The following is a 25,268-nucleotide window of genomic DNA, read 5'->3' as shown; positions in this document are numbered from 1 at the left end:
TCACTTATTGGATCTCATTGACAAATGTTCACAGTTTCGAAATAGCTTGCTTTTTTGGCCCATCATTTGCACTATTTATTTTCTGGAGCAGTCCTATCAATTATACATCAGGGCTCCGTATGTGGGATGGTGTGATTTTTTCTGTGGGGTATGAAGAAAGAGAACACATAGCAATTACATATCTCTGTTCAAAGTTGTCTCCCAAACCACTGAGATAGCAAATGTTGGAGTGCTGCAATTTATCTGTGCAGCAGATGTCATTAATCATGAGTACTCTGTAGCCAGGACTGCTCTTCGGAGGTCAACACAGAATGACCAATTCGAAGAATACATATATTTACTAATGTTACACCCCGCACCCAATTCCAATTTCCTGCTTTGGGAAGGAAATGAACAGAAATCCATCAGTCAACTTTCCCAGCCCTACTCGGTCTCTACAAACAGCAAGGTCCATGTGTGTCCCTTATTGTTGATGAAATAGCAAAGGCTCTGTCGATAAACTCAGGGATGGCACAAAAGTAGCTGATTATAATCTACTGGCGCTCCACTTTCCATAGATACCGCAATATCTATTTCTTAAAAACAGTCCCCCACAAAGCCCGTTCCCACAAGTATTTTCTGTCCATTTGCACATCTCTGGATGTATTTTATTCTGAAATGGGCATTTTCATCCTTTTTTAGTGAAAAACTCAAAAATTCGCGAAGTCTGGTGCCATGTGCCTTCTGAGGAATCACTGAATTCCAGTCTGCATGTTGGTCAGAGAAGTCCTGACTGAACAAAATCATCAGACACGATGGCACAGTACAATGCAACATGACTAGCCAAACAATCCTATGCATTTCTACTTAGAAGTCAGTCCCGTTGAATTCAATAGGACTTACCCCCAAGTACCGTATTTCCCCAAAAATAAGACCGGGTCTTATATTAATTTTTGTTTCAAAAGACGCACTAGGGCTTATTTTCAGGTGATGTCTTATTTTTTCAAGTACAACAATCCACATTTATTCAAATATAGTCATGTCATCTTTTGGAACATTGTCATAACTCTCCAAATCCCGAATTGTGTTGCAACGGACGTACTAAATGCATCTGACAGACTGACAATCTTAACTGGGGCTTACTTTGGGGTAGGGTTTATATTATGAGCATCCTGAAAAATCATGCTAGGGCTTATTTTCGAGGAAATGGTAAGTGTACACAGCACATAAAACATTAAAGAAAGACACCTCCCTTCTTTGAGTGGGATATTATCTATTTTTTATCATGAATAGGGTAACAGGCAAAAGAGAACTAAAAAGAAAACTGTAAGAAAGATAGAGAGACCAAAAGCAGCTACTAGTTTCAAAGCTGCCAGCGGGAACATGCGTAATAGAAAGCGAGTCCCACTGAATTCATCGAGATTTGCTTCTCAGTAAGCCTGCTCAGAATTCCACTTCCAATTTTGATTCAGCCGGGGATGAGAATGAAGGGGTGAAGTGTTCACAGAAATGTTTTCACAGAAGTTTTAATTGAGACGAAAAATGTGAAAGGGAGATGCAGGCATGTTGGGCTGGTCAGGGAGAGAAATAGGAGTCCTCATTTAAGGGAGCAGAATATACAAAGGGTGGGGGATACCATGAGATGTTTTGATGGCCACTACGCTAGATGCCCTTAAAGGGGGACTAGACCAACTGACCCAAGTGAAGGCTATTATTGGAATTTGTTTATTTAGTGCCCTTATATACCAGCCCCCAGTCCATGGCCTCTCTGGCAGTATGCAAATTTACAAACATGTAAACAATACAACTGCAAAGAGATCAAACCGGTCAGTCCTAGAGGAGATCAACCCTGACTGCTCTTTAGAAGGCCAGATACTGAAGATGAAGCTCAAATACTTTGGCCACCTAATGAGAACAAACAACTCATTGAAGAAGTCCCTGATGCTGGGTGGGAACGATTGAAGGCAAAAGAAGAAGGGGACGGCAGAGGATGCGGTGGCTGAAGGAGTCACTGGGGCGGTGGGTGTGGGCTTGGGTGGACTCCAAGGAGTGGTGGAGGACTGGAGAGCCCGGAGGGGTCATGATGGGTCGGGCATGACTTTGCAACTGAACAAACAAAAACAGTAAAACAATTGTATGTAGGTAAAACAGTAAGACAATAAAACCAATATAACAGGATCAACAACTCAGAGTAACTATAATAAAATTCACCTACTGCCCAGCAGCAATTTATGCTCGTCTGTCCAGTTGGGAGATATTCAGTCTCTCTTGGATGGGGTTGCACTCGCACTAAAGGACCAGGTTCATAGTTTGGAGGTGCTCCTGGACCCAGAACAGTTGTTTGAGTCTCAGGTGGACTCGGTGGCCCAGAGCACCTTCTACCAGCTTAGGCTGATATACCAGCTATGCCCCTATCTCAACAGGCAGGGTCTGGCCACAGCGATCCATGCCCTGCTAACTTCTTCGCTGGACTATTGGAATGCACTCTGCATGGGGCTGCCTTTGAAAATGGTTCGGAAACTTCAGCTGATTCAGGATAGTTGTGAACAAGAACTGGTTCATGAGATCACATCATAGGGATGTATAGGTTCATTCCCCTTTTTTGTTTTATTATTATTTATTTTAAGAAAATAAAAATTGAGAATTATTTGCACAAGTTAAATGAAATGTAAGCAGTTAAATTCAAGGGCCCTGCTGCCTGCATTAACACGATTTAGTGCAAATCCTTGCAAAAGGATTGGTCCTGGGATCCATGTGACTCAGAAAAAATAGATCCCCTGAAGAATCCGAAGGCTGAATTCACAGATATGTGACCTGCTTTGAATCCATTGTGGGTTTTGTTGATGCAATGAATGCGATGGACAAAAAGCTTTGTGCACGCAGGGCTAATATAAGCAGGAACCGTTTTACCTTCTGGAAGTCGTTGTGCAACAGGATGGTCTAAGTTCACTGCTTATTGACACCCCTTTAATTTCCGTTCATTTGAACTGCAGCATTCATCTCTCCTAAATTTTATAGATGATAGAATTTGATAGCTGCGAAAGGAAGTTCTTCATCTGATCATCACCCCGGTCCCTTTTTGCATGCTCTTCGCTTCAGTATGATCACATCTGAGCTCCCCACAGAGAAGTTCGCCCCTTTCACCTTTCTCAGTGGCTGGAGAGACAAGGACGAGCTGTTGTTTTCCTTCTTTTTTAGCCCCTGCCAGCAACTCAGGTCCCATTTGTAGTTCTGTCCATCTGTGGAATAGATGGTACTTTTTGCCTCGGAGAGTTCGGGTGGAAGGAAAAGCGATTTTAAGGCTCACAGAATGCAGTGTAAATCACCCTGCCAGCCAATGTCTGCTAATTACCCTTGTCTAAATCCCAATTTTGTGTTTACTGCCACCGAGAAGCCTGAATAAAAAGGCCTCTTTCCTGGCCAGTCTCAGACAGCCATAAAATATACATTAAAAGCCCTTCTTTTCAGGGAGCAGGTGCTGAGACCAAGTCCTCACCAAAGAAAGAAAAAAAGAAAGAAAGAAAGAAAGAAAGAAAGAAAGAAAGAAAGAAAGAAAATAAATGAAAAGGCACACTTCTCGGGTGTGAAATACATTTCTGAAGTAGCAGCAAACACATCTGTGCCCTGGGAGTTCTGTGGCAACCCTGCAAATGTAAAGGGCTGCCTGAATCAACACCCTTTTTCTCCCCTTACCCTCTTCCTTTTGCATCATTGTGCAAACAAGAACCACAACACGCCCACGTTGGGTTGCATGTGATTTCAGAGAGGGGTACAGAAATCAGGCAACGGAGCCAAGGGAACAATTAGGGTGAAGAGCTTGGTTTGATGGAAGTGCACAGCGGGGGAAGACAAAGGGAATTATGCATGTGTGGGGAAGACATGGGGCCTGTGGGGCGGATGGGTGAAAGCAGAATAAAGAGACTGAAGCGGCTGATAGGAAGGTGGCCAAATGCAGAAAGCGGGGAGAAAGCGTCCTGGTCATTTAGATGCATGCAGGGTCCAGAAAGTGCTATGGGGCAAATGGGTAATATCTTCATTAGCATGTCTTCTGTGTGTTCCACAGATGCTCAGGCAGCATTCCCTGCCTCCTCTGATTATGGTCCAATCGGATTTTGTGCAATTGTGTTTGTGGGCATTCGTGCAAATTTGCACCAGAAAATGTGCACATCTGCCCTCCCCAAAAAATACACAAATTCCATCAAAATAAGCATTTTCATGCTTGAGTCCATTGGGGGAAAGACATATTTTAGTTCTGTATTTTTATCCAACTATACTGACATAAGATTACAAAAGAAAAAACAGATGGTGGGTCTGTGGAGTCCATGCGACTTTGGAAAAGCCAATTTGCAGGTCAGAGACTAGAAATCCAAGCTTATCTGAATCAGTTGCAGATTTAGTGACATACAGGTATGTCAGGGGATGTCACATGGAGGTGGGCAGAGACCTGTTCTCCCCTGCAGAGGAAGGCAGGACGCGCTCCAACGGAGCAAAGCTCAGGGAGCCAAGGTTTCATTTAGATGCCAGGAAGCATTTCCTAACAGTCAGAACTCCGAGGGTATGGAACAGGCTTTCATGCGAGGTGGTTGAAGCCCCATCAGTGAGACTGTTCAAGGATAGGCTGGACATGCACATGGCAGGCATGTCATGAGCGGAGCCGGCTGGAGCCGGGGGTCAGACTAGATGGCCCAGGAGATCCCTTCTGACTCGCTTGGTTTCTATGTTTCTCTGGCATCTACACTAGGCAAGCGTAAGGCTGTGCCATCCCATGGCATGGTGAGGGAGGACCCATAACATAGTGCCAGAGTACATGTTTTGCATGCAGGATGACCCTGAGTTCAATTTCTAGTGGTTGAAAGGATCAGAAGTTGGGGAACGTGCTGGTGGAGATGCTGGAAGACCACTGCCAGACAGAACAGACCATCCTGAGCTGGGTGAACAAATTGCCTAAGTGGTTCACATGCTAAAACCCTGCCGGTTTAGCACAGCGGTCCAAACCGGAAGAGCGGATGCCCTGCTTCCCCTGGAACATTGAGGCTTCTAAAGGGAAAAGCCAGACCCATTGGACTGGGTACCAAAGGAAACCTTAAGCTGCCTCCAAAGGTGCTTTATTGTGCACGTAAAGCATTTCCAGTTCATTTCAGAGGAGGCAGAAAGCCTTGTATGTTCTAGAGTCATGGGTGTCTGAAGCTGCCCGCTCCACTTAAATTAATGGGGGACATTGGGGAAATGGTTATTATGAGAACTCCTGGGCCTACAATAACTTACTGCATTAAGCTCAGTGGGTTATCGTGGCTGCATAGTGTATATAACTATACATAATTTATTTAGGGGAATTTTAGGGATCATCCATTCATGTCATCCATTCTGCAGCCTCGCTGTGCAGGTACCTCTAGTCTACCAGTTTACGCAGCTTGGAAAGTTGGCCATTGAAGGAATGACATGGGCTAAAGTCTATGCTACAGTAGCCACATATACTTGGCGAAATGGCTACCGACACCCTCAAAAACAAAACAGGAAGCCCCCTCATATGCCAAAACATGCTTTGTATGTATGCATGTGAGAGAGGGTGCGCTACCGATAGGGTTGCTAAGTGACGACAATTCACTTGCTTACTACACCATTTCAGAGAGAAAAAAAGCCAAACACATAAAGCCAAGGAAATGAAGAGTTAATGATACCATCAATCTTCCAATGCCACCCTAACAAAAATAAACACAGTGGCCTTATCAACGCTGAAGGAATTCATATTTCATTCCTGGCTCTGACCCAGAGATATTCTCTTGCCTAGTTTGTTTGGTTTTTTTATTTGTGGGGATTTCACACATATTAATGTATTTGTTAGTGTTGCGAAGCATCTCAGTCATCCAGGTGAACTTAAATGGCCTCTAGTTGGCATTCCCAATGGGAATACAGATCCTCAGGGACCACGGAACAGCATTCTTCCACAGGTGAGATGATGCAATGTTCTGGCTTTCAAACAATGCTTTCACAGAATATAGAACAGTAGAGTTGGAAGGGGCCATGAACACCATTGGGTCCAACCCCCTGCTGTTGCAGGACTCCAAGTCACACCATCCCATTCAGTTGGCTGTCCAGTTTTGTTTTGAATGTCTCCAGTGTGGGAGAGCCCACCTCCTCTCCAGGTAGCTGGTTCCACTGTCATATTGCTCTGACAGGGAGGAAGCTTTTCCTGATGTCCAGCCTGAATCTGGGTTGTCGCAACTTGACTTGATTATTCCGTGTCCTACACACTGGCATCAGCAAGAAGATGTTTTAATAAATAAATAAAATAAAAGAGAGAGCTTGACCTTCCTCTTTGTGACAGCCTTCCAGGTACTTATAGTGTGATACCATGCCCCCCGCCCCCAGTCTTCTCTTCTCAAGGCTTAACATACCCTGTTCTCTCAGTCCCTCCTCATAAGGCAGTGTTCCCAAATCCTGGATCACTTTTGTTGCCCTCCTCTGGACCCTTTCTAAGCTTTATTGGGCTTAGTTTTCTCAAAGCAAAGTCACCAGTAAACACTTAACTACTTTTTGACACTGTTTGATCAAATACTGTCAAATAGCAGTTCAATGTTTAAAAGATTGATTTGCTTGATGTGAAACAAAAAGGTTTCTGCTAATTACAAATAGTGTGGATATGTGCATTTGCTTCCTCTTTCCTTCTGAATCTCTGTTTCTCACACAAATCTCATCACAGATCGTTTCTTTACAGGACATGGCCAACAGAACAAGCTAGGTTCTTCCAGTATCAGAGACAGGTTCCTCATGCACACCAGTTGCTGTGGAACATGAGTGGGAGGGTTCTGTTGTACTCATGTACTGCTTGTGGGTCTCCCATTGGCAGTTTTTTGGCCCCTGTCTGAACAAAATGGTGGACCAGATGGATGCTTGGTCTGATTCAGGTCTGAACAAAATGGTGGACCAGATGGATGCTTGGTCTGATTCAGCATGGTTCTTCTTCTGTTCTTTTGCTCTCAATTAGGAGGGAATGGCAGGTGGTAGAGTTATCTTGGGAGAGGTGGAGAGGTCACAGAAAGTTGCTAAGCCAGTTCAAATAAAACGTTTGGCCAAGCCAGTTCAAACTTCCATCAAGCTCAGAATGGTAAACACCAACTTTCTCCAACCTGGTGCCTTCTCAATAAACCACCTTCTGTATCATCTCTAACCAACATGGTCAACAAGGGTTATAGTCCAAGCAGAAGCTGGTTTATGCTGACAACCACTAACTTTTCCACCTCTCAGGCTAAAAGATTTTCCCAACCCAACTTGGAGATAGCAGAACTGGAGACTTTCTGCTTGCCAGATATTTATTATTAGTATTCATTTTATGTATGGGTAGGCTGTCATCCTACAAAAAAGAACAGAGAAAAACCAGTGCTCTCCACTCCTCAGCAACAGAACTTCCCCAATCGAATCAGCATCCTCCTGCCAAATGCGAAGGGGTCTTCATGTACAGCTTGGACTTCTGCAGGTTTGGGGAGTGATGAATTTTTACTCCTCATTTTACAGGTAGTCCTAACCTCTTGGGAATGTGACCTACTGCTTAGGGTGGCAGTTAGTTAAAGAAACAGCTCTGAATATTTGCAACGGGACTGCATCCTGCCATTCTCTACTTCTGTGTGCGCATGCATGCACAGAGAGACAGAAAGGGAAGTGGTGAGGAGCGTATTACATGGGAAAATATTATGCAAGGCCATTTACATCCTTTAAAAAAGGAAAGAAGAAACTAATGTGTTCATAGGTAGGTGCAACTTCAGCATAAGTATATATGCTGATCATGCAAATACCTATCCACGCATCAAATTGTTATTTCCTTCTTTTTAGGGATGGTGGAGTAGGAGGGGATTTTTTTCTGAGCTTGCATGAAATGGCTTTGGTGGATGTAAAAACTAGTTGCGAGAATCTGTCACACTCCAGATGAACAACCCTATACAGAAGAGGAATTGCAGCTGTGGTCAGCTTTCAGTCATTCCCATTATTTCCAGTGGTGTAGTGGCAAATTTAGAAGTGGGGGGGGAGTCCCTTCATGATATTTGGAGCCATGCCTCCAAGCCACACCCCCTTCAAAGTCACCCCCTCACCAGTCTGCTGTGGAAAAAGAAGAACAGAAACGTAGCAGCATCCATCAAAACTTAGCTACTAGCTTGCAAAAAATAGAATTGAACATTCTGTGACTTTGAAGCTGACTTTCTCCGCCTATTCATTCCTTTGCAATGGAAGTGTAGGCATAAATAACAGGGATAAGGGGGTGCAAGGGGAATGGAAGGTAGAGTTTGGAGCAGCAAAGACAAGCTGGTCACATGTTGCTGAGAAGCAGAGGCTGACCAGAAGGGAAAGCGTCATAGAAACAAGTTTGCATGCCTGGCAGGCCTCTCCAGACAGGGACTTCCCAGGAATTTGTGGGAACTGTTGAGAAAGCACCCCATTTCCAGTGCAGTGGCAGCTGCCGGTCATGAACCAGCAAAATTAAGGTTCTTGAGATGCTGTAAGGAGGGACCATAACTCTGGCTCCAGGGCTCCAGTGAGCTCCCTGAGGTCCCTCTCCAAAATAAGTGGAGGGGACCCTGACCCCCCCACCAAGGGCCTCCTCCACTACACCCTTGTCTATTTCCAGTGCTCAAGCACTGAGTGCCATTGTTTATCAAGTCAAGATATCACCACAAGAGGCAGTTATCAGCTAAGGAGGTATAAGAACTTGTACGTTTTTGATTACTAAACATGTGGACATGCCCTCTTTGAACTGGAATCAGGAACATCTGCTGCAAAAAAAAAAAGCAAACTGTCAATCTCCACATTTTCCTTGTTTCCAATTCCCAGCCTGAATTCCACTAATTTTATTAGGAGGAAATATCAGAGGGAAGGTCTTCTTCATACAATGTATACTTAAACTGTGGAATTCACTGCCATGGGAAGTGTTGATGGCCACCAATGGCTTTAAAAGGGTATTGGACACACACAATTAGGAAGGAGGCTATCAGTGGCTACTAGCCTTGCTGGTTAAGGGCTAGTCACCAGAGATACATGCCTGCGCACACCAGTTTCTAAGGGGCTCAGACCAGTGAAGGGCTCGTGCCCATCCTGCTCGAGGGAACCGATGTACATATATCCTGTACGACACCATGTGAATGGAGCACGGGACTGAATGGACTTTTTGTCTGATCCAGCAGGGCTTTTCTTAAGTTCTCACATTCATGGGCTTTTTGGTAGTTTAAAATAATATCATTTAGAAATCACTTAGTGATAAAATGGCAGCCAGAGTAATGATCATTCCTGGGTGTTCATCAAGATGAAGAACTGTTTTGTATTATTCCTTAATGATTTCCACATTACCAAATAGTGATCTAACTATTTAGATTAGAGTTAGTCAGAATTTCCAGAGGGGGAAGTGATGGAACTGTATCTATGAATTGGTCCAATCTATGAGAGTTAATATGGCAAGAATGGCATGTGTCTAATAAAGAACTAACTTCCATCCCTCGAAATCTGAAAGTAGACTGACAGTATAAACACAGAGTCAGGATGAGAAATGGACCATTGAAGTGCACATAAAACCCTGGCTCAGACCAACCTAGCATCATCTCTGCATATATTTCACTATCACTATCTCTCCTCAATCTGGAATGAAATTGTGTGATAAGATCCATTTCAACAACAAAAAATAAACCGTTGGAAGCATAGAAAGGCTGTTTGGTCCTAAAGTTAATGGAGCACTTTTGAAATCTTGATGCTGGCATTCTTTTCCCCAGTTTGGTCACCGACTGAGAGTGTCACCTGGAACAAATTGGTTAACCTCTCTATTCTCCCATTTCTTTGTGTCTGCAGTATAGGGAATATAATCATTCCCTACCTCAGAAGGTGATCATTGATTAATGTTTTGTGAGTTCCTATGGTGAAAGTTCCTAAGGAAACATTTTGCTTTGAAACGTGAGAGCTTCTGAAATCTTCAATCAGGAAAGGAAAACAACAGAGCAGTTTTGTGCTCTTTTGTGGAGCCATGACTAATGCCTATTTGCTTATTGCTACTAGCTTATTCCTACTCCCTGTGCAACTTACTAGGGGCAGCCTCCATTTTTTGGGAACTATCACCCCACCGCAGTCCATCAAGACCTAAGACACAGAAGGCTGCTGTGCCAATGCAAACCAAGGAATTGCTGTTTAGAAGCCACATGCCAGCCAAAGAGGTGGAGCTAAGCTAGACCCTGAGAAGGTTTGAGCTCCCTGTAGTGGCTTGCCCCAGCAGGCACCTGAATGCAGACTAGAAAGCTACAAGTTTAAGGAGTGACTTGAAAGCATATGTTAATTACACTTCCTCTTATGTAAGCATGTTTTAATTAGAGCTGTGACAAATTGTACATCATAACCTGCCTCCCCCCCTTATTTGTGGGCAGAGAAATGGAAGTGGGCATTTCCCCAAATTCCTCCAGGGAAAGGAAAAATCCCCAATAGGTTTGACTCACCATTGGCAACGGTTGTGGAATAGTTTCTTCCTTTCTTTGTATTACCAATTGTTACTGTTTTTGCAATGCCACTGCAAATGGGAGCAAAATAAGTTGTGTTGACATCTAAGGCTTCATCTTAGTTCACTGACAATGCAGGTGTGATTGGAGTGTTGTCTACCTCCAGGAAAGAGATGGAGCTAGTCCTCCAATTTCTGGAAAGTTTTATTTCCCCATGAAAGAGGATTCCAGCCATTCAAAGGAGAATACCAGCTATTTTTTTCCAGTGGGAGGGGTCTTTCCAGGTACCTGCATGTCCTCTGGACTTTGACTGAAGTGTAGGAAGCTGAAGAGATGCCAAGCCATACAATGGAAAGGTCCACTAGCACCCCTCAGCCACCTCCAAGAAATCCAAGCGCAATCCCTGAGAATTCCTCCTAAGTTTCTTCACTACATAATTTATTTTCAAAAGCAATTTCTTTTCTATCAAATGAAATAAAAGGCAGTGGTCAAACATGTGGAAGGAACTTTCAGCACGGCATTTGTTTTAATTACTATCCAAAGGTATGTATATTTCAAACACATGGGGAAAGTCTTCGTAGAAAAGGAAAGTGGGGTGCATACGTGACCCTCTTGCCTTGATTTCATGGCAGATTAGCAGTGTGGGATGCTGGTTAGAGTGTTGGATTGGGACTGAGGATTTTGGGATTCCAATTCCCATTCAGGCAAGAATCAGACTGAATGGTTTTGGGCCAGTCAGTGCTTCTTTCTACCTTCCCAGGCTTTGTTGAAAGGTTGACAAAAATGGGAAGGGGCCCTGATTATCAGATGTCTTTTATTCTGTTTGACAAATCAGGGATGCTTAGGATGTTGATTATGATCAAGGGTGCATCGCATTTTTACCCGACCTTTCTTCCTCTTGCAAGAAACTCAGAACAGCTGACAAGTTTCCCCTCCTCCCCTCACAACAACGGATGTTGTACTACTTGTTTTGGTTCACATCAGAGCTAATGCAAAGTTGTGGAAATGCATGGTGGTTAATCAGAATTAGCACTTAATGTTCATCAGTGCAATTCTGCATGTCCCCAAAATAAGAAACCAGCCCACAAGTCTATGGAAACTAGGAAAAAGCTGGCAGGCTTCATCATTTGCTTGCCAGTTTCATAAGAATCCAAACTCCTTGGAATCCACTGTGGATTTTGCTAGCATCCCTATGTTCTCCGCCTTGGATGCCTTCATGAAAATGAGGGCTCTGAAATAAATAATGTGGGTCATCTTCATCAGACACAGAGGCTGAGCTCCGCATTCGTTCTTCTTCTTTGAAATCAACAAACGTTATGGCCATCTTCTAACTAGGCGGCCTGTTATAGACCTAATGACCCCATAGTCCTTGCAGGACCCTGTGAATTATGGCTTCCATGATGCTTCCCAGAACTACATGGTCCCAGGCAACGCTGTTGCTTCCATTATGAAGTCCAACCCAGTTAGTTTCTGTGATATGAGGTTCCGCGAATGCACTCTGGCTTATTGATTTCATGTGTCTGAAAAGGCAGCCTCATTTATTATAGTTTGATTTAAGCAGATAGAGCGCGCCTGAAAGGTCGCTCATTTTTATCTGTTTTGAGCAAACAACAGCCCCCGATTCCATTATGACCATTTCCAAATCGATGTTGCTTTGCTCTTCCCCCTTTCTGGCTCTTGGGAGCTTGGGGTGGATCAATGCTTCTTGTTCCACACCCGGTTTGTGAAGCATTACAGAGAAACCAGTGCAAGGGAAGAGAAGTGGAGAGACTTTTTGTGGAAACTAGTGACTTAAAATTTGAGAAATGTCATCTCCCTGTGACTCATGCGTCTCTTCAAAAACATCAGGCAGGGATTTATTATTTTTCAGACATGCAGAAAAATTGATAGGTATTATCATCTCCAGAAAGTTCTGAGGATGTCACATATAAAGTATGGATTCTTGAATGTAGTTCCATTTGCTTCCCCAAATTTCTGAGGAAATGTTGATTGGTGGCATATTTCTCCTCAGGGCATGATGGAATGGTGGGCAGGGAACATGTCAGCCTTGTACCCAATCCAGCCTCATTCCTGTAACATTTGGACATATTTTGACATAGACTGTCGTACATATTCCTGCTACTGCCACTCATTTGGCTACTGCTGTGGATGCTAGGACAAACTCACACGTTGGAGTGATTAAGGTTACAAATCTATGCATTTTTTCCTATTGATTTCTATTGTGCAAACAAAGAAACCACAAAACTGAAACGTGAGAAATTTTGAATACAATGTGAAAAGAAGAATCGGGCTAATTGTATGTATATAATATATTGCTGTATATCTGCATATAACAGAACTTAGTATCATATGAAATAATTATGCATAGACTTCAACAAAGGCACCAAATTTCCATATATTTATCCCTTTATAATACCAAAAGGCCACCTATTCAAAAATGACAAGTTTCGTACATACTCCACCCATTGTGTTTTTGCGGGGGCTGTTCATCCTTCCAGTGTTGTAATATTAATCTTTCAATCGTCAAAAGAGTGCAGAAAATCCGTTTATGTTGACCTTGCATTTAATTCCAAGAGATGGGCAGGCAATTCAAAAGCATGTAAGTATCCTTAAATCTGAAGAACCTTCCATCACAGGATTTATCCCAATTATTACCTGCTCTCAAAAGGAAGTTGTCATTGCGCACTGCCAAATATATGAAGGCAAGAAGCATTAGCTGCATGGCAGCTCCAACAATTGGCGCATTTAATTAAGCTCACATCAAAAAAGATGTTGTGGAGTCTAGCACATTTTGAAATATATTTGCTGAATAAAGTATAGGCAAATGTCCATGACCCCCCTCAAAACAGAAAATAATGAAACACTGTTTCATACATTTTATTCTTTTCAGCTCCAGGCCAAATTTTTTTTTGTTTGTTTGTTTTCCCAGTATTTTAAGGTTTAAAGTGGGATTTGAAGTGGGTTTTTATTGCAAAGAATGGATGCTGTACTCACTTTGTTTTATTGTAAGACTGTCCCAAGACCATTTGGTAGTGGACAGTATACAAAAATATTAAATCAATCAATCAATCAATAAATGTTCCTAGGTGCACTTGATTCATATCTTTATTGCTTCATTTGTTCATTTAATTCATTTATTGCTCATCGTAACCAAGAAAGGAAGAAGAGGGAAGAAGGAATGAAAGAAATGGAGACCCTACCTTGACCAATGTGCGTCATATTTATTCACTAGTAATCCATGAATTAAATAAACAAATCAATGAAGATGTGAACTAAACATATTTATAAGCATGAATTGTAGACTGATGTAATGGTTTAGCCTCAATTAATACTTCCAATAACACAAGCAGCTCTGAAGTTGTAAAAGCAGCAGGACTAAACTTGGGTTCTGACAAATGTTTCAGTCGCATCTATTGCCCAGCAACCCTAGCTGTCAACTTATATTTAGCACACAACCCAGAACATGTCAGAAAATTATCATCAAGACCAACAAGCTGATCCAAAGTAAAAATCATCCTGTCTGATTTTTGACAAACAAACTGCTTCTTGCCAATTTTAAAATCTGGATTTCCTCATGAAGTTAATTTTGGATGTGACAATTTGTCAAACTGCAGGTGATGCGAAAATATATGCCGCAACTCCCCAGCTGCCATAACAGGAGGAGGCCCAGTGCCTACTTAGGTAAAAGAGTCCATTGCAATCCAGCTGGAAGAGCATCCAGAAGATTCCAGAACTGATTAAAGACCAAAATCTAGCACTCATCAACATATAGGCCCAATGGTATAAGGAAAACTCAGGGAGTCCAAATGGACCGTCTTTGATCAAAAGTTGTGTGCTTTCCAAGGATATTCATGGGTGGGTTGAACCCCATAAAATTTATGGATCATATTTAAGCTTTTGGAAAAGTTTAGCAGATATAAATAAAGAAAAACAACATGAAATGTAAACAATGTGAGGTATTTCATTAATTTTAAGTGTGGTTACCCTACCCCATAGATTTAACTTTATAGATACCCATCTATTAATTTCCAGTGAGACTTCATAAATGAACTAACTCAGACTTAATCATTCAAAATACGCTCTTGAGACTAGTCTTTAGTTTTGTTAGACTTGAATGTTAATTATTGTTTTGTTATTTACTGTTTTAATTATTGTATTACCACTACTTATTTATTATTATTGATTGTAATGTTATACTTATCACTGCTTTTAATTATTGTAAGCCATCCTGAGACATTTTATTGGGAAGGACAGGGTAGAAATGTTTTAAATAAATAAATAGTATTCCCTATTTGATAACAGATTCCATACAAAGTCTAAATTGCAAATTATATAATACACTGTAGGGTATATTGTCTCCAATAGGCACATGTTCAAACTCTGATCAATTAATAGATTGACCAGATATATGTCCAAAATCATTAATCATCTTCATCAGAGCCAGAACAGACAATTCAAGTCCCAACCTAAACAATAGGAGATCATCAGAATACAGAATAAGTTTGCATTCTAATGCAATTGGCACAACTCCAAAGATAGTATGATTTTGTCAAAAATACATGTCAAGAATGCCAAACATAAATTGAATAGCAGTAGGAAAAGAGGACTCCCCTATGTAGTACCTCTCTCAAACCTAAAAAAAACTTCAGACAAGTCTCCATTTGACCTAACTCTAGCTGGAAAGTTTTCATGTAAAATGTTGAACCATTTCTGACATTCTGAAGACCAAACCAACAGTGAAAAAAACCAACATTTCTCAGAAATAAAATTCCAATAGATTTTATTGAAGGACTTCTCCACATCCAGGGATGTGCCAGTTCATTCCTTATGTGATTGTACGACAACTATGGCAAATTGACACTTGACAAATGTTTGTACTACTTCATACCTACCATGACTAGAAAATGTAGACTGAAAACTAGGATGAGCTGGTCATTCTCACAACACACAGGAACAAAACTTTTGGGGTCATTTCATCACTGCGTTCCCCCTGAATCGTGTTCGGCTTACACAATATTATACATCATGTCTGTTTGTTTTAGAAAGCACAGCTAGCAATTCCTGCATGTCCTTAAATCAAAGAACTATTGTTTGTAACAATTTCTTTGGTGCAGCTACCCTTCGAATATTGGGTTCAGTTCTAGTCAGCTTACCCCAAAAGGGGCATTGTTGAGTTGGGAAAAGTGCAGAGAAGGGCAGTGAAAATGATCGGGGGTCTGGAGCAGCTCCTCGATGAGGAGAAGTGACAATAACAGGGACTGCTCAGCTTAGAAAAACAGTGAGGAAGGAGAGACATGATAGAAGTGTTCAAAAGGATGCATGGTGTGGAGGAAGTGGAGGCATTTCCTCAGAACCTGACTGATGGGAGATTTAGGAGAGATAAAAGGAAGTACTTCTTCACACAATGTCTAGTCAAACTGCTGCCATGGGGAGTGGTGATGGCCACCCGTCTGGGGGGATTGGACCGATTCATGAGGGAGGAGGCTGTCCGTGGCTGCTGGCCCTGCTTGCCATGGGCGGCCTCCATCCTCAGAGGTGAGACGCCTACATGGGCCAGCTGTCGAGGGACTTGGGCAGCAGAGGTCTTGCACTCATCCTGCTGGAGGGATCCTATGGGCAGCTGGTTTTCCATCACGTGAGAACCCTTGGTCCCTTGGTCCGATCTAGCATGGCTTTTCTTAATAAATAAGCGTATGTTCTGAACCACATACGTAGCGCCTCCAATTGATAGACAGTCCAACGGAATTACCTCCCAACAACCGTGTGCACTGTATGCTACCAACTAGCTGTCACAGTCCAGCAGTCATTCTTTTGGGGCCAGCGTATGGTTAATTTAATTATGCTTACTTGTTTATAATGGCACTTTATGGATTGCGGTTAAGCTAAAATGCTGATGGAAACTCATCCTTTCAAGTTAAACTCACCCTTGATGAAGAATACAGTTGGCAGGACTTGGTAAAGAAACACTTAGGATTACTACAGTATGAAGATTTAGTTGCTCAGTTGGGGAGCTATCAGTTATCCTCCTATTAACTGCCTACATCCAAATAAATGCAAGCGTTCTGGAAATAATTGGCTCATCTCCTTGTTCTTTTGGAAATCTAGCAGCTGCAAGGGTGCTGGTATTTCAATAATCAGTGCGATAAATCCCCCTATTTCAAGCAAGGAAGAGGGCTTTTAAATCCTTAGGAAATATGCATCTGGGCATCTGCTTTACCTGAACTAGGAGAAACTCCTCTTGCCTTTAATTGCATTTTTAGCCCTCATTAGAAATGAAAGCCATGTGCTGAAAAATGCAGAAGATACATGAAAGCCAAAGCTTATTTTTCACACCTCCTCATCCAGTCTGTATCTGAAAAATGTCTTGTACAGCTGCTGTTAAATAATGTACAGCTGAAAGTTAACAGACGGCAGAATGAGCAACAAGGGCATAAGAAGCCTGGGAAGACAGACCTTGCAGCTGCAATGTGAAATGCTTGTGACAACAATCACACTCATATAAACAGGTGGCTATTGCAGAGGATGTGCAGAAGGAAGCACCTGTCCTTTGGTGGGTCTGAGTATCCAGGTAATGAGCCCCCTTTGCCCAGCTAGGAATCCCAGACCAGCCTGCAGAAGTTTCCCTCCCTATCTTGCGTGCAGCGTTTTGGAAATCCCAGCTGTTCTACCCAGAATCACCCAAAGATCTGAGAGGAGATCCCAATGCACTCCGATCTGAGTCTAGAAGAGGGAGATTGAACTTCTTTCAGACTGAGGCCTGAATGCCATTTCACAGATGTCCTTGAGAAGTATAGCCCAATGGTGCTCGGAGCAGACAGCAAAAAAAGCCAGGGCTAAAATATCAATAAAACTAAACATGCCACCATGTTTTAGCGCAAAACTCCCACCACCACTAAGTAATCATTAAGTGAGGCACTTTAAACTTTTAGAGTGATGGAAACTCCATGCAAAGACTGGGGAACCACCATATAATTGAAGGGTAGGAGAAAACAGGTGAGGTCACCTGCAGACCCTTTTGGATTACAGCTCGTTCTCAAGCAGCAGAGTATGGCAGCATTTTTGGGTCATAGGGCAGGTGGTCATAGGGCAGGTGGTACAGTCCCATATTTGGTTGGAAAAGACTGCCCGAGGGGTTCATAGGGCAGGTGGTACAGTCCCATATTTGGTTGGGAAAGACCACCCTAGGGATTCATAGGGTAGGTGGTACAGTCCCATATTTGGTTGGGAAAGACTGCCCGAGGGGTCCATAGGGCAGGTGGTACAGTCCCATATTTGGTTGGGAAAGACTGCCTGAGGGGTTCATAGTCTAAACCAGCAGTGTTTGGTATAAACCAGGGGTGCTGAACCACCAGATTCAGTTTTGGAGACGCTCTTGGGGCTGCATGTTCAGTAGTGGGTGGTGCTTAAGGCAAAAAGTGGGGCCCGAAGAAGGAGCCGTGGGCATCTGAGGAAGCCCAGAAGCCAGCATTGGGATTCCTGGGGAGCTAGATTTGGCCCATGGCCCTGATGATCAAGACCTTCGTCGACAGGCATACCAGGTTCTTCTGAAGAGAGTGGTTCAGAAAAACCCACACCAGTTCATCTAAGCACTTGAGAGATCAGGTCACACCTTTGAAAGGAGTGAATGAATTAATGGAGCCATTCATGGAGGATTCCACATTCCTGAGCAATGTTCCATGGGCTAGTCAGTGCGGGGGGGCATTGGCAGAAGGTGGCTGTCCCCAAAGTGGGCATTTCCATCTTGGTGTTTTGCCTGTGAGCTTTCCAGGGTCATCAGATTGATAAACGACCAGGCACAGAACTAGACGTGCCTTTGGCCCAGTCTTGCATTGGCATTCCTTTACGTTGCTTTGAAAACCGCAGGAGTATTTCCACTTGTAGACCAAGGTAGTTCTATGAGTCTCCCCTCTGATTATAGAAGAAAAACCTTTTAGGTTTAGATTATGTCTCCATAATGCCTGGCTTTCAGTCTGAGCATGTGCAGGAGGCCTGCAAAGATTTTGGGGTGGGAATGAATACATTTTCACATTTCTGATAACACCCAAGCATCACGCAGGCCAAAAGGCATCCATCACCCACAACAGCTCCACTATGCTATCTCTGTAATTTGCATTTTGCTCTGAATACATTTCAAGTGGATTTATTTATATTATCCTTTCTCCCTCCTCTTGCTTCCTTTTGGGGCTTTTTAGGTTGCTGCTTGTTCTCCTCCTGGAGGTACAGTAGCACCGATTGTGATAAATCATTTAAAGTTTGACTGCATTGTTAATATTGGTATTCATGTGGAGCTGACACTTTAATTGCCTCCACATGTGGAGATGCGGTGTAAAGATTTCCTAATGGTTCTGGGTTACCTTTGTGAGGCGCAGGGGCAAGTCATTTAGCTACAAAACCTTCAGGCATTTCTGAGTCGGAAAATATAGGTGCTCTCATCACTACCTGGTACAATGCCATATTTCAATTATCAACATTGGATGTCTAGGGCTCTGGTAAATAAGCTCATATCTGAATAGGCGGAATTGCTGTGGAGGCAACCTAGGCAACCGGCATTTATTTATCCAGGGCAAATCCAGTAGCCTTCATCTCTGTTTAGCTTCTGGTGCATTTAGATATGCAATATTGCTATTCCATTCCAGTCCAGTCCATTCCAGTCCATAATAAATTGTATGCACTGGGGCAGTGCCCTTCTAGCTACTTACTCCAAGAGAGAAAATTCATCCCCAAAAGAGAGGACAACCAAGGACACAAAGATTTATATAAAATGCGCAGGTGTTAATTTTATGCATAAGTCATTCCACTTTAGAAATAATTAGTATATTTTATGAGATGTGTCTCTGGCCTGGAAAAAGCGATGGAAAAAAGCAGACTCATGAACTGCAGAGGAATTGCCAGCTTGAGACCCAAGCCTGTCCTGTCCAAGCTTTCCACATCCTGGCATTCTCCAACTGATCTGGACTTCAGATGCTATTAGCCCCACACAGCTAGCTTGGCCAATGGCCAGGAATAATGGGCAATGTCTTCGAACACAATTAGAAGCTTAGTCAGGAGCTAAACCCCATAGAGCAAAAATCTTAGAAAATCCCACAGTTCTTGCAAATCTGCTCTAACCCAGTTGCTTGAGCAGTTGCAGAAAAAAATCGACCAGATATTAGGATAACTAAAGCAAATTTTGGAAGGGGGCTATAAAATAATACATGGTCCTATAGAAACTTGGGCCACTGTGCAGATTTGGCTTAGTGGAAATGACTGCTCATGAACAGAAACTGGCGATTTACCTTTGGTTCAGGCTCAGTTTCTAGGTCTTTCAGCAGTGCTCACCAAATAAAGCTTAGGCATAGATTTCAGACGAAGTTAAGAGTTGATCTTTTGAGCTCTCTTTCCTTAAACCAGAGCGTAAGTCTAGCAAGCGCGCCCTGAGCCAGACTCATAGTGACTCAGTACTTGCATTCACAGGGGAGATCAGACCACACCATCTCCTTTCACTCCTACCGATTCTCCATTGCCCTGCCCTCCATCCCAGGAGATGACGCTCTGCTTCATACACCGGTTGCTGAGGAGCTCGGTCAGGCAAATCTTTGCACGCATCCTGCCTGCGGGATCCAGTGGGCAGCTGGTTCGCCACTGTGTGCAGAGTGCTGGACTAGATGGACCTCGGGGCTAATCTAGCAGGGCATTTCTTGTATTCTTATGGTGAAGGTTTTCTGTGGATGAGGTCCTACTTGGAAGGACCACCTTCTCTCATATCTATCTACCCACTCTCAGAATTCAGCATTTGGGTCTGCTGCTTTGGTAGCACCACCTCTGAAAATACACTTGATGCAATCAAAGAAGTGGGATTTTTTGTTTGCAGCATCATCTCCTATTATTTTTTTTACATAAATGCCAATACATTTTTGTTCCACAAGGCTTTTTGATTTTGTATTGATTTTTGGTTTTAACATGCTGGCCCGCTCTGTTTAATCTTCCGGTGATTCTGCCTGATGCTCTCAGATCTTACTGCATCCAGTGTTATTATATTACATGTATTAATTGTCACTGCAATCATAATTTGCCTTGAGGTCCTTGTTAGAGCGTAGAGGAGGGATATAAATGATTTTATTAAATAAATAAAATAAAATGCCATGGATAAATTAAAAGCTTTTTGTTATTGAAAATCCCCACTAATCAAAACTAGGTAGATAATAATTCACAGTGACAATTGGATTCAGAGTCACTGCATTTTTAGCATAACCTCTACTGTGTTCCTGTGAATCCCAAGGAGAAGCTCTTCCTCTTACCAAACTCCCACTGGGAACATTTTGGCTCCTAAAGTGATTAGCTTCAAGTATTTTGTTTACTTTGAATCAAGCAATGCTGAGTACAATTCCTAAGTGAAGAGCCTGCCTGAATTCAGAAGCGAGAAGGTGTGCAGGGAGAGGGAGAAGTCAGTTCCAAACACATCAGGAAAATGTACACTGAATGCAGGAACGGTGATTCTGTGGGTTGTTCCACCTTTCCAGGTGCTCCATCCACATATGGATGAAAGACTGGCTGTTGCTGAGCATTGACAAAGGGATGGGGGAGAAATCCATTCAGTTTTCATTTTAACATGAACTCCCCAAATGGTACACTTTTGAACTAGCACATGAAACTAAACTCTGTTATCCTTAAAGCCTCTACTTACCTGAATTTTGCAACAGTTTTCCAGCAATATGAATTGAAAAATGCATACAAAAGTGGAAAATGTGCATTAACGTGCTGATGGATTTTCTTGCAAATCTTAAACAAAATTCTCAATGTTCAGGAAGAATGGCATTTAAGGGCAGAGAAAGAATAGATTGAGAGAATCCAAAATTGACCTAACTATAAATCCCTGAATGGGTGTCACCCTTCTGGCCATAGCTCAACTTTGAGCAATCTCTGCTGGGGGATTATATTTGAATTACAGGTTTTATAGGCCTAAGAACAAGGCAGATCCTTATCGCTCTTTTCTCCCCAATATCTTAACATCAGGAAAGCTAACTCCTAATGAAAAGCAATTCAAATGGTCAGTCTTAAATATTGTCGCTTGGCTTGCTTTCCTGGTCTTATCAAGTAATTAAGATGACCACAACAGTAACATCCTGACTTGATTGACTTAGAACTCAACTGGACGTTGTCTGTTTGCTGTATGAGAAAAAGGGGATCCAGCAATGTTGCTCCATAAAGGTGTCTCTGCTAAGGGAGCAGCTGAACCAGATCTGTATTGTCAGGTCACATGGAGGTTGATTTCCTGCTAAGCGATGGGACCAAGGGGTGATTTGAGCTCTAGCAAATCATATCCGAAAGAGTGTGCTTGTCCCTCAAAATTCGATCAGCTGCACAGTTGTGTCAGGCAATTTTAAGCAAAAAAGGAACAAAAAGGGATGAAGTGAAGTCGCTGCATGTCACCATGGGGATAGCCAGAAAGAAATGAAAGCAAGGCACGCAGCTGGCTCAAAGACCGATTTCCACTTACGTCCCTCCAGGAAGCTCATGGTCCATTTGCTGGGGAAGCTGGTGCTCTTAGAATGTCTTTTTATCTTCCAAGAGGACTGTAATAGGATTGAGGGCACGGGCAGAATGGCAGAGGACGCTGATCTACCGCAAGTCTGAGCAGCAGGTCCAATGTGGTGCAACCATTGAGCTGGAAAACCTGGTTCCAGTCCCCACATGGCCACGAAACCCCGTTAGTGACTCTGGGCTGGTCACTGGCTCTCAGCTTAGCAAAGCTCACAGGACGGTTGCAAGAAAAAGATGGAGAGCTGGAGGGCTACGTGAGCTGCCTTGGTTTCCTTGGAGGCAAAAAAAGTGGCATAGAAATGTCATAATAAATCAGTAAATAAGTCTCTCGACCTTCACACTAATTCATAACACCTCTCTTGGCGTCCTTCCCAGCCTTACTGGAAATGTTGGGAGCTGAGAACTGTGTTCCTCTGCTAAGATGTTGTTATTCTCCACACCCAAGTTCTTCCCATTCTGGTGTGGGACTTTGGTTACTATTTTTATATTAGGAAAACATCTTGCCTTTCCACCAAACAATTCAGGGCAGTATACATCTTTATCCCCCTCCTTTCCATTGCCCCCCGCTGCTAGTTTGTCCTAAAGACACTGTAAAGTAGATCATGGAACAGGCTGTACAGGTGTCTACTTTTCAGAGGACAGTCCACTATTTGAGGATCTGCCAGAGGATGGACCAGTATTTGACCATGTCCTACATTTGATGGACTGTGGTTGGTTTAGAGTTGCAGAAAGGACAGAACAGGCCTTGTAGTTGCCCATTTCAAAGGCAAATGTACCTGGATAGCAGATGGAGTGAATATACAGGTCATCTGTTTGCTCATCATTACCTCTTGTTTAAATTACACTTATTAACTCTAAATTTGCATGACACATATAAATTACCATGTAATAGAAATTTGTGTCTTCTTTTCTCTTCTTTCTCAGTGATGCATTTCCCATTCATTTGTTTTTTGTTTGCTTTCTTTTTTGTTTTTTGGTGATCTGTAAGTGGCTACCTTAACACAAAGAAAGAAAATGGCTGTTTCGGAAATACCCAGTAAGTTTCATAGCTGAGCAGGGATTTTGAACCTGGTTCTCACTATGATGTGTGAGCAAAAAAATAGTTCATTTTTTATCAAGATTTCAACTCAGACTGTTATGTGTGGTAAAATTCGATGCATTTCTGAGCTTGCAGTGTGATTTGCAGGCTGAAACAAAAGTGTTTTGCAGCTTGCACATATTTTAACAGTCATATATTTCAAAAATGTGTACAAATACATTTTCAACATCACAGGAACATGCATATATTTCAAAATTGGCTATAACTGATACATACATTCAGAAAAAATACATCCAGAAATGTATATGGATTTTCATATGAAATTTATTTTGAGACAGGGTGCAATCTGGTACAGACTCCAATCAGAAGACGTTTCAAGATGGAATTTGGAGCACTTCAGAAAACTGGTTTTGCAAATTTGCACATCCAATATGTCCAATGCTCTGAGATGCCACACTGGAGTCCCTCCTGCAATAGGCCTTTTGCCTATCTGATGGAGCAGTACCAGTGTAAACATAGAAACAGAGAAACAGAGTGAGTCAGAAGGGGTCTTCCGGGCCATCTAGTCTGACCCCTGGCTCCAGCCAGCTCCGCTCATGACATGCCCACCATGTGCACGTCCAGCCTATCCTTGAACACCCGCACCGATGGGGCCTCAACGACCGCTCGTGGAAGCCCATTCCACACCCTCGGGGTCCTGAGTGTCAGGAAGTTCTTCCTGACATCCAAATTGAACCTTGGTTCCCTTGAGCTTAGCTCTGTTGGAGCTCGTCCTGCCTTCCTCTGCAGGGGAGAACAGGTCTCTACCCACCTCCGTGTGTAGGAAGATTTCAGGTGTGTTCTAGGAACAGGTCCTTCAACAACGTTGGCAACAGTTGTTGATCAGTTCACAATTGACTGATCCAACCAGCAAGCCAACTTCCATCAAGCGACGAAGCCAAGAAAGCCCTGATACTGCCGGGCCAATCCTGTCCTACCAGTCACACAGCTCAAATGGCCAGCAAACGTAACCTGTGCAGTTCCAACCACCCCTCAGTGAATGTGTGAAGGGTTCATAGGAACCATTTTTGGGGTACATTTGATGCAGCCTTTCTATGCCAGAATTGACTAAAAATGTTGCTTCTTCCAAAATAAAATTGACTTTTCCAAGCCCAAATACTGCAAAAGCTTGAAAGGTTTATGAAGCATTTTGGCTGGAATAATTCAAAATCACAATTTATCAGCTGCTTCCTGTCCCCCAAGGTAAAAATTTTAAAAAGGCTTACCTTGAGGAAGATGTAGTATAGTACCTCTCTCAGTACAATCCAACCTAATGATCACTCAAAGGAAATGAAATGTTGCTTTAGGGATGAGAGAACGAATGAAACTCGGCCTCTTCAAGTTTCTCCAGCTCCATTTTGGCACTTGGCTCATCCTATTCTCAGACTTAATTGTGAGCTTTTGTTCTTATTCTAGCAGCAGAAGGGCACACTGGGCTGTACACTTTCAAAGCACGCACCTAAAGGCACACTTTTCCCCTATGGATTAAACTCTGAGAATGCAGACATTTCCCAAATGTCATTTTGAAGGTGCACGTGTTTTAAAAACAATGCATTTTTCTAATGTGATTGCAAGGGCAGAAACACCCAAGTCTCCCCAAGAAAAGAGATCCATGCTGAAGTTTGGTGATGTGAACAGAGATTTGAGTCAGACTTGGTTCCAGATTAAATGTTCCTACTCTGCATGTTCAGCCTGCAGGAAACGTCCAAATATTTGTCCAGAGAGCATAGTATTTATTTATGCATCTATTTATTTATTATATTTATATGGCCCATAACCCAAAGGGCTCTCTGGGCAGCTTACAATAAAAACAACAACTGCAATAAAACAAACATGTACAAGAATAAAATCCATTAAAATGTAAAATCTTATACTCGAGAAAAAGGTCACGTCAAGCACACAGCAATAGATTAAAGCAATCTTGAAAGCCAGGTTAGCTACAAAAACATGTGTTAAATAAAAAAATTCTTTTCCTAGCACCATAAAAGTGAGCAGTGATGGAGTCAGATGCGTCTCCCTGGGGAGGGCATTCCATAAGTGGGGTGCAACCACAAGCTGGTTCTTCTCCTAACCATTTTCCCCTTCACTTTATTGAGATGCGGCTCTCAGAGAAGGGCCTCCACTGAAGATCTTAGTGATCTGGTAGGGATACAGTGGTACTTGGCTCACGAACTTAATCCCTTCCATGACTCTGGTCGTGACCCAAATTGGGTGTGACCCAAGTCAAATTT

Source organism: Varanus komodoensis, unplaced genomic scaffold (assembly GCF_004798865.1).
Source record: "Varanus komodoensis strain SLA01 unplaced genomic scaffold, ASM479886v1 scaffold22, whole genome shotgun sequence".
NCBI lineage: Eukaryota > Metazoa > Chordata > Lepidosauria > Squamata > Varanidae > Varanus > Varanus komodoensis.
Note: the sequence above shows the minus strand (reverse complement) of the source record.